At 37.0% G+C, this 18,675-nt stretch overlaps 1 protein-coding gene and 1 long non-coding RNA gene across 2 annotated transcripts in view; one reads left to right on the top strand and one right to left on the bottom strand.

Moving 5' to 3' along the window:
- Window positions 1-18,675, top strand: part of nlgn1 (neuroligin 1) — a 709,352-nt gene that overhangs the window by 554,875 nt on the left and 135,802 nt on the right.
- Window positions 9,011-11,274, bottom strand: LOC114646416 (uncharacterized). The gene is made up of 3 exons (XR_003715334.2): window positions 11,186-11,274; window positions 10,173-10,243; window positions 9,011-9,185 (listed from the first exon to the last, which is right to left on the bottom strand). It is a non-coding gene; the product is annotated as an uncharacterized LOC114646416 (long non-coding RNA).

The following is an 18,675-nucleotide window of genomic DNA, read 5'->3' as shown; positions in this document are numbered from 1 at the left end:
CCCCTAAGGGAAGATCCATGCATGCACAGGCAGCAAGGCAATTACAGGCAGCTCAAAAAAAAGCCAAACAGATCATTGAAGAGATTGAGAAAAGGCAGGAACGATGTACTGCCGAGCCCGATTATAGAAACGGATGTCTTTTTTTGATTCAAATCAAAAAGTGGATGATCTCTCTCTTGGTTCTAAAAGTGTTTTGTGGACATATATCAAAAGACTGCTCCCTGGAGAAGGGGCTCTTCAGAGCTGAACTAAGACTTCATCTCTATACCTTAGACTAGAAACCCTCATTTTTTAATTTCTGAGATGACTAGGTCTTTTATATTTTAGCAGCATAAAACTAACAATATGGGCAGAAATTCTGTACAAACATGGAGCGGGCTGATATTAAAACTCAATCTTCTGAAATGTGAAGTAAAAGAGCTGACCCCTATGCCACCTAAAATACAAAAGTTCAACTGCCCCCACCCTAATGTCCATTGTACTTGCATTGTTCTACTCTTGTCATTTGGATTAATTGGAATAAAACATTTTTAATGACTGAAAAAAAACTCTATGAAAACCTTAAAAACCCTAATAGTATATCCATCCATCCATCCATTATCCAACCCGCTACATCCTAAGTACAGGGTCACAGGGGTCTGCAGGAGCCAAGTTCAGCCAACACAGGGCGCAAGGCAGGAAACAAACCCCAGGCAGGGCGCCAGCCCACCGCAGCCTAATAGTATATTTAAAAATTATTTCTAGGAAAAGAAGAGTGGAATATAAGTTTTTCAGAATGCTCCACAAGCATGAATTCATGTAAAGATCAATGGTGTTAACATTTTTTAAAAGTGCTAAATTTATTACTATTCCCATTTGGCATTATGTTCAAAAATTGTTAACATCTAACAACTGCACAGTGTTTGTAATGGTGGAATTGAAAACTGTAGTGGAACACCACAAACTATAGTATTAGACTCCAGCTCATTTTGCACCTTAATTGAGGAGATACACTATGGAATCTCATTTTATCTTTAAAATGAAAGGCACACAAGGTTTCTGTCAAGATGGTGGAGCAGAAGACAGTATGTGCTTGTCATCCAGACTGAAAAGGAATTAATGGTAGTCAAGGCTATGTTAGATAGAAGGGAGACATTAATTGGCCAAAGTAATAAATACAGTAGTTAAGGGCTGTTACTGTATTCTTTAAGTACTTTCTGGCTTTAAAGTATAAGCAAAACAGTCCAAGTCTTTCTTTCTTTCTTTCTTTTATGCACAGTTTCTTCTGTTACCAGCAGCCACACCACTTGCTCTTCAAAACAGGTAATCAATCCACCTGAAGCTAAGCATGTTTAGGCCCAGCCAATACTCGGATGAGAGACCCTCTAGGAAAAGCTTGGGTTGCTGCAGGAAGAGATATTACAGAGACTAACAGTGGGCGCTTTTCTTATGGTCTGTGTTTGGATCCCAATGCCACAGTGCAGTGGCAGTGACACTGTGCTCAAAAATTTCACTGTACTCTGGATGAGACATAAAACCGAGGTCTATACTCTCTGTTGTTATTAAAGATCCCTGGGCATCCTTCATAAAGAGTAGGATGTATCCCAATGTCCAGGCTAAATTGCCGTCCATGGCCAAGTCATTCTGATGCCCTAATCATCCCCTGTCTATCTTTCTGACCCCTTAATCACATAACAGCTAATGCATGGTGACCAAATTGACACAAAATGGCTAACGTCACATATTCTAGGTGGATGCCACACTTTGGTGGTGGTTGAATTGGCTCTCTGTGTAAAGTGTTTTAACACTACAAGTGTTGATTACAAGTCAGCAATTCTTACCACTGTGCCACGGAAGCTGTTGCATTATCCTTGAACCTTTTGTGAAAGTGTTTATTTGATCTTTGGACTTCAGGCTTCACACATTACGTAGTTTATGTCTACATTTTGTCATTTATTACTAAAATATGAAAAACGTTTGTTTTAACGATGTGTTTACACAGATTATTGTAGAAACGGAACACACATGAAATGCATGTTTTCCAAATAACGATATATTATTTTCATTCTTAAACTCCAGCACTTCACGCCCAGATAATCAAGGCTGGAACTGGGAGAACTTTGTGCCCGTTCTACGGCGGTGGGGGGATGGAATAGTAGGCTGCTTGCTGCTTGTGTTGATCGGCACATTTACAAGACAAAAGACGCTGACGGAGAGGTGCGAAGGGATTTAAGGTGGGCTGGATTTACGAGTTTTTTCATAGGCTTTGGTAATTCTAGTGTTAAGTAGTGAGAAAAGAGATATATAAATATAAAGAATTATTATTATTTCTTCAACTCCCTATTTTCTTTGCCTTCTGCAAATAATCTGCATATAGCTAACCATTCTTATATGCTTGCTCTTCCCTACTGAAAACATTGATTAATGTCAATAATAATATTTGAAATACCAACATGTTTTGCACTGGGAAGTGTGATTTTAGCCACTATAAAAATGGGTTACCGTTGAATGTGACTTGGGCAGTAAATTAGAGGCCCAGTTATGTGTTTTCCCTGTGGTGTCAACTACTCTTCCTTTTTTTATGGACCCAGATAGATGCAGTGTGTTTGAGTAAAACTGTGTGCAGTTCTGGCAAATGTTGGGAGAGGTGTTGAGTGTTCAGGCATTCAAGTGAAGAGAGTGTTGTTTGCTGTGTTGGTGAGCACATGTTAAAGGTGTCATAAAGTGTTGTCATTTATCTTCTTATTTCCAGCTTGGCTATGATATTATGTGTACATTTTGGGGTAGGACACTAAAATGCAGGGGCTGGAACTTATTTTCAGTTCCAGGAGACTGGGTTTGAGTTCTGTCACATGTTTCTTGTGTGCACATGAGCTTTCTCATAGTTCCTGGTTTCTCTCACATCGGAAAACGTGTAGAAGAGGTTAACTTATAGCTGTAAACTTGCAGTCCCTTGCAGATCATTTGACTTCACTTAGGAGTTGGTGTTTCATTGTGATTTTGCTGCGCTTTTGTGACTTTTCTGGATATTAGAACCTGTGCTCTGTTTTATGACTTCACCTCTTAGATTTCAGATTGTGACTTTGTTTGCATTTGGGATTGCCTTGCCTAGACATTGCCACTTTGCCTTTTGTGCTTTTCAGACCTTCACAGCCTTTTTTTGGTGACGTGAATCTTTAATTTTATAAAGATCCTGTGTTTTTGCCTCTGTTACTAGCCAGGTTTTGACGATTTCCCCCAGTAGTGGGCATTTTGAGCAGCGGTTGGGACTTTTGTACTTGGGAACTCTCAAGTTCACAGCACAGGGCTAAACTGGTGGCTTGGCCTAGATTCGTGTTTGTCTTGAGTTCAATGTTCTTGGGATGGGCTACTGTTGCCTGTGACCTTTAAATGCAGTAAAATAAAAAAGACATATCGATACAGGATTTGAAGGCAATTGTAATTTCTTCATCTAGATATAAATGTTACTTTTAAAATATGTAACAAAAACAAAGAGACCCAGCAATAAGAGTTCACTATTTTAACATAAGGCATTCCTTTAAATTTAAACATCAAGATAACTTTTGCATGCAAGTTGGACTAATTTGCTTTATCTCTCATTGGCTGACACATATACCACAAGGAAGGTAGATTTTTTTTCTTTTTCCTTTTTTTTGACATTAATGCTATTAGGAAATTGGCACTGACCCATGTTCTTTTAAAATCTTCACAATCTGTCTGTTGTCTATGGAAGATACTGCCATGATTGCAGCCTCATTCCTCTTTTACTCGACTGATGCAACAACATCCCCACTGGTGGACCTATGCATTAAATGAATTGGTTAGCCTGAGCTTCTGCAACCATGTAACTTTATTTTAGAAAATTGCAAAGTAAAACTCAACCTTATGACCAGTAATGGGAATATTAAGAAAATAAAGTAAAAATATTTATTTATTTCCATTATAGTTATTAATTTTTCAGTGATTATCATAATGGTATTTGACGTGAAAATGCAAAGGTTAGTTTTGTTTTCTGCATTTTAAGTGATTTTTGCTTGCATACTTTTGGTACATTTTCCAGATTGCAATTGTACCGGGTGGACTCATCTTGCTGGTGGCATGATGCCAGGAAGGAGACACAGGGTAACATGAGCAAGCTGTGTACAGAGAAAATCAAGCTGACAGTCAAGATGTATTTCTGCAAACAGTGTTGGTAGAGGCCACTCATAAATAAAACGTAAACTTGGCAGGACTGCTAGCAGAGGGCATGCAACATAGCATGTGCTGAGGATCCCCTAAACCTGGAGAGAAATTAACCTGAAAGCTAGCACAGTTTATCTGGCCTGGTCTGGCAGAAGTATTGGCAGAGAGATATTTTTCAAGAAATGATGGAGTTCTGCCACCACAGAATGGACGCCTATAATGTGTAAACTGCTTTGGAAATTCCAACCAGTAAGAGTTTACTCTGGTCTCAGGAGTGTGTGAAGGCTAGGGGTAGATGAATGGAATAATTTGTTGCTATGTCAGTAGGGGGGGCAACTCATGAAAGACTATAAAGGCCCCCATGTCAAAACATTAAATGGAGGATAGAGTAGAGTTGTTTTAATGGCTAGGAGAGTTGAGAAGCCAACAACTTTGAACAGGCAGAAATTAACCCTATAAAAGTAATTATAGACAAGCTTCAAGGTTTTTGGCTTTATATTTGCGGAGTTCTAGATGGTAAGGGATACAAATTCTTGTTAGCCGGTCTGCATAGCTCTGTTCATCTAGTCACTGACCAACACACTTTCTACCTTGACGGAGTCAAGTCCCTGCATTTCAAGAGACACTATATAATCAATGCACTGTGCTTTAGCCTTGCAGGGGTCTGAGCTAACTGGCTGATTGCACATCCTTTTTTCGTGTAATTTATTACACGCCAATTGTATAAGTGGGAATAGAGAAGGTGTACTTGACATTCAAGTTTTTAATTTTCCTTGTAAAATTGTTTAGTATTATTTAGGTCAGGGTGTAGTTAACCTTTTTCATATAAAGGAGAATATCTTTTGACTTTAATTCATCCAACTTATTTTTTTCCATTTTGCATACCTGTATTATTTAATTAAAGATAGCTTGTAACCAGAGGCTATCTTGACAGCATTAGTTGCAAGAAAGGAACCAACCTTGGTTGGAGTTGCCAATATATTGTGGAGTATACCCACGTTGAGATGTGGGAGAAAACCCTGGCAAACCTGATGAGGAATCCATGTTAACATAGAATAGAACGTAGAATAGTCAGACTCCACAGAGACAACAGCAGGACATGGGATTCAAACTGATTACTCTTGACTTATGAAGCAGAAGCACAAGCCACAGCATATCACTGCTCAGACCTTAAATCTAACATCAGAGCTTAAGACAACCTACTCAGAATTCTTTGAGAACATTGCCTATGAAGTATGATTTATATTTCATGCAGTTGTACTACAAATTTAAATAATAAAAGAGTGTCACATGTAAAGTGATCATTCATAAATCTATTATTTTCAATTTTAATCATCATTATATTGAGTAGCAACATTAGGGAAATGCAACTTATTACAATTATTTGAATAATAGAAAATGAGAGAACATATTGAGGATAGTTTACCCAGTCTCTGCTGGGATTTAAATCTGTAATGTTGTCCTTTTAAGTTCACATCCTTTCAAGTGATGCCATTCTAATTTTAGGAGGAGTGCTGTCAGCTTCGGCGCACATGAGAATTTGTTGAGGCTCACGTGCCTGGAAGTTAATAAAGAAATAATAGTAAAAGTCTGTAGTTTAGAGGAATAACTTGTCTTTACTGAACACTCAAATCCACATCAATGCTGCCTGTAGATGAATAACAGTTGAAGAGCTCACAAGAGAAAAGATTAAATATCTAGAAGAGTAACTAAGCCTGGCATTGGTACTTTTAACTCTGCAGTGCTGCTGCAGTGACCCAGTAACAGACTTTTCAAACAAAGAAAATCAGAACTCGTGCTAAAACTTGTTGTACCTGTTGTTAGTGTTTTACAGTTACTATATTTACATAATGTTTACATAATGTATTTTGTTAGTATATTTGCAGTTATACAGTAGTAAATACTGCTGTTCTATATAGTCTTGTCACAATACCAAAATTCTAAACTTCAATACAATAAGAAATTTTTGAAATTAGGTACAATTTTCAACACTCAATTCTGTATATAATGTAGCTCAAAAAAAAACAAAACTTTTTTGAATATATTGCAATTCTGTATGCACTGAAATCTTTACGTAGAACTGTTAGTCATTAAAGCATAGTAATAATTAACTGCAGTAGCAGCCTTGGTGTTAGCTTTAATGTGGTTTGCAGCACATTCCAAAAACTTCACTTCCCATCAACCAACAGTCATTATCTTGTATAGGCAGATTTGAATTTGGAGCTGGTTTCTCTAACAGTATGAGGAAACTGCAACAAAAGAAAGCTCCCGTCCATGAGGCAGCCTTCACAGACAGCCAAATCCAATCAACTTTTAGTTTGATCCATATTCCCAAAATTTAGTTAATACTATAGTAGGCCAAGTACATGAGCATGTGAAGAAGTAGTGCTAATGTTTATGCAATTGAGCACTGAAAGATTGTAGCACCTTACATTATATAGTAAATGTCATGAAATACATTTTTAAAATAAGATACTCAAAGAAATGGAGTTGTAGCTCTAGCTGCACCCACTGGTTGACTTCAAGGCTCAACTGTCAAACATGAGCATGAACGCGAAGTATATTTGATATGTAGGCCATAGAATCAATACCATGAAAAATGAGTATTGTAGCAATACTGAAAATGTTACAATCGATGCTTTATTGATATTTTGATACTTTTGACAACCCTTGTATTAGCTACTTTATGAAACAAGTGCAAAAATTCTTATGAAATGTAATAATTAAAAGTTCTAATTATATATTAAGAAGCATTTGGAAAGCTGGCTGCAAACCTTTGAGTCAGTGAGCAGAAGGTTATCAAGTGCACTAAAGAAGAGCTTCCCTGACATAAGTGAGTAAAGCGGGCTTCTAACTTCTAAACTGCAACTGTGAGAGCCTCAGTGATATTTAATTATTTCTTTTTATGTATACAGGCAACTGACGAAATGAAGCTCCTCCTTCATATATCGTCATTCACCAGGACAACTCAAATGCACTCGAGAATCTCCCATTAAGACCTCAATGAGACTGAGATTTGGTGACTGAGAAAGCCATTATATGTGGTTTACACCTTTGTCATACCCCTCAGACCATTCATTGACCACACAAACCAAGTAAACAAATGCATTGTCATCATGGAATAGTCCCATACCACTCGTCACCTTAAAATGGACTTGATACAATAGGATTGCTTTGAATTTTTCATCCTGTAAGGAAATCAATAAATTTAAACCATTCCAGGAAAATGCATTTCTCACCATAACAAACCAATCAGAAGCCCTGACTGTATGTGATGATTTGGGTTAATTTAAAAAATTTCTCATTAATTCTGAACATAGTCACAAAAGACTATTTGTTTTTCATTACAGGTTTTTGATGTTATTCTTTCGTTATTAACTTGTTTTAATTTACTTGCAAAGTATTCAGTTTTTCCGAAGCCATTTTTTTTTCATAGGTGCCACCATTTTATAGATTTTTTTGTACACACTTCCTGGTGATATGAGATTGCAGATTCCACTAAAGACTTTTTCGCGCGTGTGTCTTTGCTTAAGATTTTCTGGTACAGATTATTTGGGTTTGGCATTTTAGGCATAATTACAGTAATTGGTTTAGCTAACATTCATTTGTATCCTTGTGTTTTTAACTAGATTTCATGTTTTGGTCCCAAATTAAATCAGGACTGCCTCTAGGGGGATTTGGAATGTGTTTTTGTGTGCAGCACATATTTGGTTGTATGTGAAGCATCGCTCGTCCTAGCAAATGACTTCTTTACCAGCATCTTCACATTATTTTACTAGTAAAAGTGCACTTTTACGTTTAGTAATTATATACAGTATAGCACAGCTTGACCATATTATCCCTCTCTCCGAAGTTCATGACTGTTCTGATTAAACTTCTTGCTTAGACTGGCACTTGTACACAGATGATCTGTAAGTGCTTGTCTGTTTTTCTCTTCACCTTGAATATACACACAAACATACCAAAGACATGGGGCTGACGTTCTCATCACCAGATACCACTTATGGCTTTCCTTTTCAGTTCAATGCAAACATCACCTTCTAGACTGTTCCTTGTCAGCCATTAGCAAGTTTGTCACTCACTTGTGTCCCATATAATATCTGCCAGTGTTGTCAGTAAATTAACATTCTGCTTAGCAAATTAGTTTGTTTCATAGGGTGGTCCCCACTTGTGCTCATTCCTTATATGCTAGCAGTGATGGCTCATTAGTTGAGATGAGCTGAACCTCCATGGTTGTTAGCCGCGGGCTACTGATTAGTAACAGAGAGATGCCATGCATTTGGCTTTGGTGTCTTTCTAATATGAAGCACATATGACTGTCACACTTATTCACTACATAGTCTCTGTTAATAAAGGAGGTGTCTCTCCAATCTGTTGGTGTTTTAGATATGGTGGAAACAGAGTCTCCAAATATAGAAACACCGCAAAAGCCTGGGGACAAAGAGAGAATTGTGTTGCCTTTGGCCAAATGGCCTGGTGCACCCAGCAACTGGACAGAAAACCATGCAGGGTAACATTCCACTGTATTTTTCTCTTTTGTTTTTACTTAACTGAAATCCTCAGAAACAATTCTGCATCAGAATCTCCATCATTTGCTATATCTCTTTGTTACTTTTAGCTGTAATTTTTTGTTTCAGAAAAAGTCAAGCAATATATTAGAGTTTGAAAGAGAATACAGTGGGCAACTAATCATGATCAAACATTATTCAAGGCAATGCAAATAGTATTAGGAGTGCACCCCAGGTTAGGATTCAAAACCAGTCTCTTGGTCCTGTGAGGCAGCAGTCACCATACTACAGTTCATTTTAAATAAAAACTATTTAATAATCTGTGATGTACTGACCTCATGTCTGTTGCTGTTTCCTGCCTTGTGCCCACTGTGGCTGCTATATGGTCTTGCCCACCATGGCCCTCAATTGAACGAAAAGGTTATGTTATGTTCACAAACTGCAATGATGTGACACCCAGTCCAGGACAGTTTTTCTCCCATGTACCCACTGCTCTATGGAATAGACTCTAAAAACCTGAATTGAATAAACAAGTTTGAGAATGTTATCTAGTAATACCATCATTTTTCTGTTTGCACAGTTTATTCATTGTAAAAACTAAATAAATTATTTAAATATTGCTTCAAACAATATTTTTTGTAATATTTACCCATTTTGGTCATTGCATTAACCTATGCATAGCCATTTATTTCATTAGATGCTCACAAGGAGCCTCTGATGCACTGGGCACAACACAAAAGCAAGGAAAGCCACTCTTTCAATGGGCATACTCCCATACACTGAAACATTTATCAGTTAACCTAACACAAATAGGCCTTTGGGATGTACAGTAGAAGGAAACAGGATCACTCAGGAGGAAAGATAGGCAAACTTTTGGAATAACGTTCACACTCCACAAGGGCCTTCAATGATATATAGAGTACTACACCTGCATTTACTGTGTATTGCATCCATCCACACTTTGAGGATATTTTACACATTAAACAGCTAAAATAAATATATCAGTTCAAACTTTAACTGTTACTCTATCTGGGGCTGTTTCCTTCCTTGAGCCAATTGTTACTGGGATGTGCGCCAGGTGTCCAAGACCTTATAATTGAATTAAGTGGGATGAAAAATTAATGTATGAATGGATTAATTAAATTAATTAAAAATAAATTAAAAATTAAATTTCAAAAACAGATCAAGATACTTTACAATCATAATTACAAATAAAGAGTGTATTAGAATATACAATTTGAGATATAAATATATAATAAAACCAAATGTGTGGGATAATTAATGATTTGTTTTTATTCTACTATGCTGGCTTTTTCTGTGATCTTTTTATCTGTGTGTGTGTTTGTATAATTACTGCACTCTTATTGTTGGATAAGTCTTTGTTAGAGTGATTTACTGCTCGAATTCATGCATCATGAAAGGCACTATAAAATAAAAATAGGTGGGTGTCTGAAGAGAACTACTGATTATTGGCTCAATTGTTATTAGGACCACTGAACTTACCAAAATGGAGAGCCCATCATTTTCTGTAGAAGGGAGCAGGTGGCTGGAGTGTGGCGCCTGGACTTGAAGAGCTAGACAAGTGACAAACAGACTGAGTTGAACATGTTGTATTTGTTCTGCAGAGCTGTCAAATGTCTAGTGCTGCCTTGAAAGTGAAAGGGCCTTGCTGGACTTTGTCTGGAACAGATCTAATTATATGTTTGTGTAAATGAATTTGAAGAGCTGAATAAAAAGCTGAAGCTTATCAACTATGCAGATTATGCAACAGCTGTGATCAGAGAGAACACTCAAAAAAAAAGCGATTTTTCTTTTAAATTCCATAATAGTGATTGCCAGTTCTGTAATAGAATGTCAGGAGCAGCCAGTTTATACTTAAAAACTCCTCACTGCTTCCTGAAAATTGAAATAATGTACTACCTGAACAACATAACAGGCAGCTGTTGCCGTTTGCTGTACAAAATTTGTGAGCAGGCCTCCGACATATGTAATAAATTGCCTTGGCTCTGGGTTCTTGTACCTACTCTCAGAGACTGCTTTTGTGTGAAAACTATTTCCTCAAGGCTTTGAAGGAAGCCAAGCTAAACTGTGAGGAAGCGACAGCATTTTAACCCCAATCTTGCAGTTGGCTAAGTCGGTCCAATGGACATAGCTGCTTTTTCTTTCACAATGTTACAAAGCGTTGACCAAAATCTGTCCATCCATTCATTGCTTCTTTTTTATAACCCACTACAAGTGTTAAGAATATTACTTACAAAAAAAGGCAACAGGAGAACTGTGCCTCAGAAAATGTGTCACTGACACTAGTCTGTTATCAGTCAATGGGGGATCTTTGCGCAGCAGGATAAATTCAATGAAACATAATTCTGAGATTTATTTAAAATAAAAACATCAGTAGAAAGGACAGCACCTTTTACAATTATTCACCTGAACACAGCTATCAGTTCCTTTTCAATGACTGCTTATCTGGATCTCTCATTCAGTAGTTCATTTTATAAATAAATACAATCAGCTACCTTTGTGTTGCTCAGATTTCCATAGTTCTGAGCTTCCCCTGCCGTCTTCTTTTAAATGATGTTACAGTCTTCATTTTGTGTAATCTCTGGATGTCTGTTGCGAAATACATAGTGACACTTTAACTAAACCCAAGTGGCCTGGTACCAAGCCAAGCAAGGGATCAAAAATGTTTTAAAAAATCTTTCCCCTCATTTTACAGGTGAACTACGCCACACACTGACACAAACAATACCTCATTTTCAAGCGACAGGTGTCGACTTCACACTCATAGTGATCACATTGTTACAGTATTTACAGTTGACATTCAATCTGGTATGAAATCATACGTGAGGTGCTTCATAAAATCTTCACCAAAAACAATTGAAAAATGTAGTAATTATGCTGTACAAGAAATATCCAAGTGTTATACATCAATCAAAAAGTTTCGACCAGTAGGTTTCAACTGATCCATTGAACCTGCCCTCAACTGAACAAACTGAGCTACAGGCTGAAAACCAGAAAAATTGTTACACTACTTTTCTGTTTTTCGTGTGCTCTTGCATATTATGTCACAAAACAACAGCAAACATATACAAATGACATATCAGTACTTACAGCAGATTCTCCTGATCAAAACAAACCAGCTATTGTACAATGTGTCGATCATGAGGTATCCTCCAAAAAAGATCAGATAGGCACCATATACCATGACGGGCACCAACCATTTGGCTTTGCTGGCAGGAGTAGCTGTGGCGCAGTGGATCTTACCATTACAACACATAACACAGGCATTTTTGAACAAAAGGACCTAGCTCAGGCCTTCATAATTACCTACCATCACACCGTGCACATCTGAATTTTCATGTGTTCTCGCACATCACTTCACAACACAACAGCAAATATATACAAGTGATATATCAGTACTCACAGCAGGTTCTCCTGATCAAAACAAGCTTTATACCATTGTGCAGCTGCAACTGAGACATTTCCAACAATAGGTAACACGCCAATGTCTGAAAAAAGCAGAGAGCCAAAGGCATGCATAATAAACTAAAATGTGTGACTTTTTGTGTGTGTGTGTTTGTATACATACAGTAACTATATATGTGTGTCCTTGTGTGTGTACGTGTGTGTATGTGAAAAATTATTTATATTTTATATAAAAATTTCATATTATTTTACCAAATACCAAATATTAATTTTATATAATTCATATAAATATTTTGGGCATCCCTGTTTGGAAAAGTTCTGGAGGTGGGAGGGGGATCCATGGTGCTAAATGCTGTAACTGTTTATTTCTTTGTATTATCAACATGAAATTTTAGACAGGTATATTTGACATGTCTGGGAACACCTCAGAGGTGAAAAAAATGCCCTGGTGTTGTCTTTTACGAGATATACTGTATCAGAAAACAAAAATTTTAAAAAATCACTGTGGGCGACTATGTTCTTTTGCTAGTTTTAGCAGCAGTTTCTAAGAAAAGAAATGTTTAAATTTGACACAAATACAAATGCTATGTCAGATTTTAGTGAAAAATTGACTGTCCAGCCTTTATTTTTGAATAAGGCTTATTTTGGTGTTCTTCCCTCAGGCGAAAATTGCTGAAAAATGCCCTTAGGTTAAGAGGTAAACTCACCAATTAGAACACAGCACTGTCTCTTACAAACTCCTCAGTAAGGCCAAAAGATTTCTGTTCCCCATGAAGGCCAGATTATTTTAACTTCTTTATGTATGTATCTTTCTATTACTTAATTAATTATTTGATTCATTTTATCTGAGTACCTTCATGTTACACTGCAATGTTTTTTGTGGCTGGTCATCAAAGTTTTACATGGCCACTGGGGTTACTAAAAGATTTTGATAAGAAAATGGATTGCTGCCTTGGAATTTTCCCCCTGTGAGTCATAAAGTTTAATTAAAATCTAGTCGTTGTTGGCTGGAAATATGCCGGGTTTTGAGCTTATGTGAAAAATATGATTGGTAGTGCATTTTGGAGTTTTACTAGTCATATGCATAGGTGCTGCACTTTGTCTGTTTTATCAATAACACTGCAGATTTGCTAGTCACGTCTAGAGAGCTTGTGAAAGTTTAAATGCCACAAAAAAAGATGTAATTTTGGTAACTACTCACTAGCCTGAAGCAGTGAGCCATAATTAAAATGGTTCTTTGCCCAGTCTGTCCAACTTTATAATAAAAACAGAAGTTCCTATTTGTTTAATGTAAGTTCAGTCCATCAGTGCATGTGCCATCATGTACTGTTCTAGATGTGTGGACAGGAAAAGCAGGGTTTCAGTTTAATTCCTGTGTTCTGTTTATACAATACTTAAAAATATATGTATGCAGTAACTTTCTCATTGTTTGGCAGACGTCACTTGCAAAAGCATAGAAGACTGTGTCTCAGCAGTGCATCTCACCCAGCGCAGGGGAAACAGAGATAGAATGTGCTTTCTTTCCCCCATTACGAGCCAGCCTAGACTAGCAGCAGCACTCAGGAGCGACAACTATATAGACATTTGTAAAATTACTTTTGTAAAGCTCAGCACGCAGATATAGAATTACATAACTATGAATGATAAAATGAATAATAACGAAAAAATAACAGTCCAGAGAAAAAAAAGGGTGCTTTTTGTGTGGCAACATTCAGTTCTAATACATTAAGACAGGTCTCCTTCTATCTTAACAATGAAAATCAAAACTCTATATGTGCTGTTGACTATCAGCTTGTGTGCCCTTTACAGCACATGAGCACCGGCTTGCAAAGGAACCCCGGGGAGTGTGATCTTAGTTTTGAAGCACAAGCTACTACCATTTTCAGCTAGATCAGAGATAGTTCCGCTGTGTTTTAGGCAACATTGAAAAACACACTAACAAAGGCACCCCATGTTTCAGAAAAGATGTCACCCAACACTGTAAACTTTGCAGTATGTAACCCCTTCTGTCTTCAATTTCTTCCAAATCTGTTGATCTAGGTTTGTGGGAGAGCATCTATCAATGGGTATGTATTTAATATTCTTAAGTAGACTGTAATAAATTTACATTTATTTGCTTGGCAGACGCTTTTATCCAAAGTGACTTGCTAAAGAAGAAGACATAATTGGGTAACATTAGGCTAGGCCCTGCAGGTAGTAGTAGAACAGGTAGCAAAAGTTGATTGCCACATGTGAAAATATGTAATAACTAATACATTTACAGTCATAGATTAATGATCAATAAAGCAAATAACTTAATGTAACAAGAAATCAACCAAACAATATAAAAGATCACAGAGCAAATTTATATTTTTTTCAATCAATTAGACAGAGATTCACAGAACAGATGGGTTTTCAATTGCTTCTTAAAGACAGGGGGTCAGCACTTCAGATGGAGATGGGAAGCTCATTCCACCAAACAGAAACTACACAGGAAAAGAGTCTGGATAGACTTAATGCCAAATAGGGGTGGCATAATCAGACACTGTTCCCTGGCAGACCTGAGTGGGTGAGAAGGAGCACAGCACCTCATCAGTGTCTCCATACACACTGGTGCTGACCCACTGACTAGTCTATAGACAAACATCAGGGATTTGGACTTAATGTGTGCTCCTAAAGGATATCAATGTAGCGACCTGAATAGACAAGTGACATGTGCCCAACTCAGCTGGTTAATTACAGGATGGGCCGCTGCATTCTGGACCATCTGCAGCAGCTTCATACCACATGTGGGTACTCCTGCCAGAAGTGACTTGCAGTAGTCCAAATGTGATAAGACCAAGCCTGGTGCAGAAAGTGTGCTGCATATTCCGCCAGATAAGGTCTAATCTTGTGGATGTTGTACAGCATGAACGTACATGAACAAGAAACAGTAGAAATGTGGTCAGAAAAAGATAACTGCTCATCAATCACCACCCCAAGGTTGCTTATTAACTTTGGTAGGGGTTAGTAACAGTGCGCCGAGCTCTACAGAGATAGGGAATTGAACAGACTGGCTGGCTGGGATCAAAAGAAGCTCTTGTGGACGCTGAAAGTCTAAGAACAACAGAAGGCAGACACCAATTAAAAGTAAAAAGCAATTTCTTTATTCTTGGTGAGAAGAGAGGCTGCAGCCCTTGTCACGTTCCAGTGTGGTACAGACCGTCAGCCTGCCAGCAGGAAAGAGAGACTTCCTTTAAATACTCAAGTTCATTGACAAGAATAAAAAAAACATAGCAGTTCATCTTAAGGTTATTACATGGATTCCTGTAGCCCCTGTCCACATCCTGAATTTGTATGTGCAGAAAAACACAGTTTTTTTTTACAGATGGAGAGTGGTCAGAATTTTCACAGTTTTAGGAAATACTCTTCTGCTAGCTTGCACGTACATAAGTCCAGTTACAGCAAGTTTTGTCCTAACGGTTATAGGGTGTATGCAACTCAACGGTTTTAGACAATGCTCACTTCCTTATACTTTTTTGCACGCACATTGCTCATAAAATATCAAGGATTACATAAAGGTTAGTTCAGTACATTACATTAGCTATAAGAAATTATATTCTTATAGCATTAGTATCTGCATTAGATTACATTTGTTCAGTTAGCTTAACACATTCTTATTTAATACATAAGTGTCACGCTTCATATAGTTCTATTAGCATCATACTTTTATTATTTGGAAAGACTGACGCACATTAATTCTAAATATTCTTTCTCACTCTGTAATACTAAAAAGAAGAAAATTTCATCTACAACAAAAAGAGTAAATAATATCTGATATAGGAACATGGTTGAAAAGTCAAAAGGTTGCTTAATGTTGGATGATAATTGTAATTCATGTACAGTCCAAGGTCATGTACTCATTTGGAACTTTTCACTGCCGGCAGGCCCCATTGTTTCCATTTTTAATTTTTTATTTTGCTATGTTGTCAAAAGCTGCTGCCTTGAATAACACACATTGAGAAGTGCGAGCTTCAAGCAGAACAGATCAGAAATAGAAGGTTCATGTGCATTGCTCAGTGATTTACTTAATTTGGGCAATTTGTAGATGCGTAAAGGCATATTGCTGCTTCTTTCAATGACATGCTTTTTTGTTACATAAGTAATATAAAAGCATGAGATGCAGACTGAGACAAGAACAGAAAGCACAGATATCTGCTTTTGTTTTAAAATTATTAACCCGATCTTCTGATTTTGTATCCTCATCATCTTTTTGTTTAAATGTTAGGAGGTTTCAATGTAATATAGGCAAGTAATTCACTTTTCATTAAATATAAGATATGCAATTTTACAATCTTTTTGTTTTTTAAAAAAACTAGGGGGCTCCACCCCCTGCTCACTTCGCTCACCAACCCCTGGGTTTGGTTAACCAGATGTACGATTTAAAGAGATTGTTATTTTTATGAGAATTGTTACATATGCATTATTTTCACGTTTACTATAAAATTTCAGTTAAAACAATATTTGTAATTAACTTTTCTTCAAGATCGCATTGAATTTTGATTCCATGTTTGGATTTACATTGTGACAACGTACCATGAGTGAATATCGTTTCTTTCTCTCTAATAAATAAATTGACTTTTTCGAATGTTTGTCCCTGTGATTTGTTGATTGTCATAGCAAAAGCTATTCTCATGGGAAACTGTAAACATTTTAATACAAATGGCATATCAACATCTCCTTTTGTGTCTAATGTTATTCACCGAATATGTACTACATTACCTTTCTTGTCACCTGTTAAAATTTTCCATGTTAGAATTGTTTGACCAATTTTGAATACAACTAATCTTGTCCTATTGTATAGCCCATCACTCATACATAAATTACACAATAACATTACGATACATCCTTCTTTCAACAGTAATTTGGCCGGTGGAAGACTGGATGGTGTTAACGCTTGTAGATATTCTATGAGATATTGTAAATTGATGTTTTCATTTTCCGCATGATCACCAACAACTGCTTCAGCATAGTCTATTGATACGCATTTCATCAGTTTGCCATGTAACTGATCGACAATTTTTGCATTAATTCGTATGACTTTGTTTCTCGCTGCTATATTTAGATGAATGGGTGATTCTAAACTGGATCTTCGTAAGTGTGTGTGTATGTTCATAAGTAAGCCCTTTAATGGATTGATGTCTGTCCAGGTTAAGTGCCGGAATGCACCTGATGACCGTGGTCTTGTTTGAAAATAGTTGTAAGTAGGACGTGACTTGAAAGAATCTCATGGCAAAAGTCTCTGTCTCGCACAACTTGCTTCCAAAAGTTGTAAGTATGGCGTGACTTGAAAGAATCTCATGGGAAAAGCCTCAGCCTCACTGGACTTCCTTCCAAAAAGTCTCTTCAAAGTCACGTCTCATCGCAGGATTAGTCTTGTCTCGTCCCAAGGGTTTTTTTATTATAATAGAGAGATAATCAAATGATTTATTGATCCATCCCTTAACGACCTTGCTTAATTGACTTCAGGGTCCATGGAGGGAGTTGGAGCCTGTTTCTACAGCACTAAGTCCAGCTTTTTACAGTAAATGGTGCCAGCACATTGCAGGAATTATTCATACACATATGCACACTAACTTATATTGGGCACAGCAGTAGTAAGATGTTCGTCTGTCCACAGTGTACCTGGAGCTTTTGGCACAACATTACAGCAAGCTGTGACACCATACACAGAGCATGTATTTTTTTAGACCTGTTGATTCTAGTTCAATATGTGTATCTCCATCTACTGTATTTGTATATGTACAGTATGTATATATAATATGTGTGTGTATATATGTATAATATATATATGCACCTAACATATGTGTAATATATTTGTGCATATCTATGTTTAAAAGATATCAAGATGTTTGGTTAAGCAAGCTCAACAGGCCAAAAGTATGATCATTCAGCTTTGTAGGTCTGTATGCTCTATAGCTTTCATCTCTCACATTTAAAGGTGGCAGTGGCTATCTACATTGTTTGGATAAATAAAAAAATAATAATGTAGTATGTGCAGTAGGAAATTTATGATACAATTTTAAATACAAATGTAGTAACAATGCACCTGTGGTCATTCAATCATACACTTTGTATAACTACTTACATTTGGTCAGCCATGAGGGCAAGGCAAGATACCGGAGAGTTAAATGCAAGTGTATATAGTTCCACCATTATTCAATTGGTTGCATTTAGAGAAATCCGTCCATACAACACTGGACTCAGTTATCCAGTTCAGGGTTAAAAGGGCTGGTGCTTCTCTGATCAGCATTGGACACAATTCTGGAATCAACTCCAAACTAAACTGAATATTGATACATTGTCAAAAAACTCTATTTTATTAACATGCATACTGCAAGTGTGGGTCTTTGTGATTCACGTTGACTCATCTCTTTAGTAATAAGTAGTCTCAATCTGCAACCCCTTATCTGTCCAAAAGGCACAATACTGAAGTCCCCATGCATCCCCAAGAGTCAAATTCAGCTTCCCAGGAAATTTCAAAGTGCTTAAAAGGATTAAGCTCATTGCAGCAGAACTTGAAAGTGTAGACTATATGATTCTTTTAAACTCTTTTCAATGT

Source organism: Erpetoichthys calabaricus, chromosome 2 (assembly GCF_900747795.2).
Source record: "Erpetoichthys calabaricus chromosome 2, fErpCal1.3, whole genome shotgun sequence".
NCBI classification, from domain to species: Eukaryota; Metazoa; Chordata; class Cladistia; order Polypteriformes; family Polypteridae; genus Erpetoichthys; species Erpetoichthys calabaricus.
Note: the sequence above shows the minus strand (reverse complement) of the source record. Positions and strands in the feature narration are given on the sequence as shown.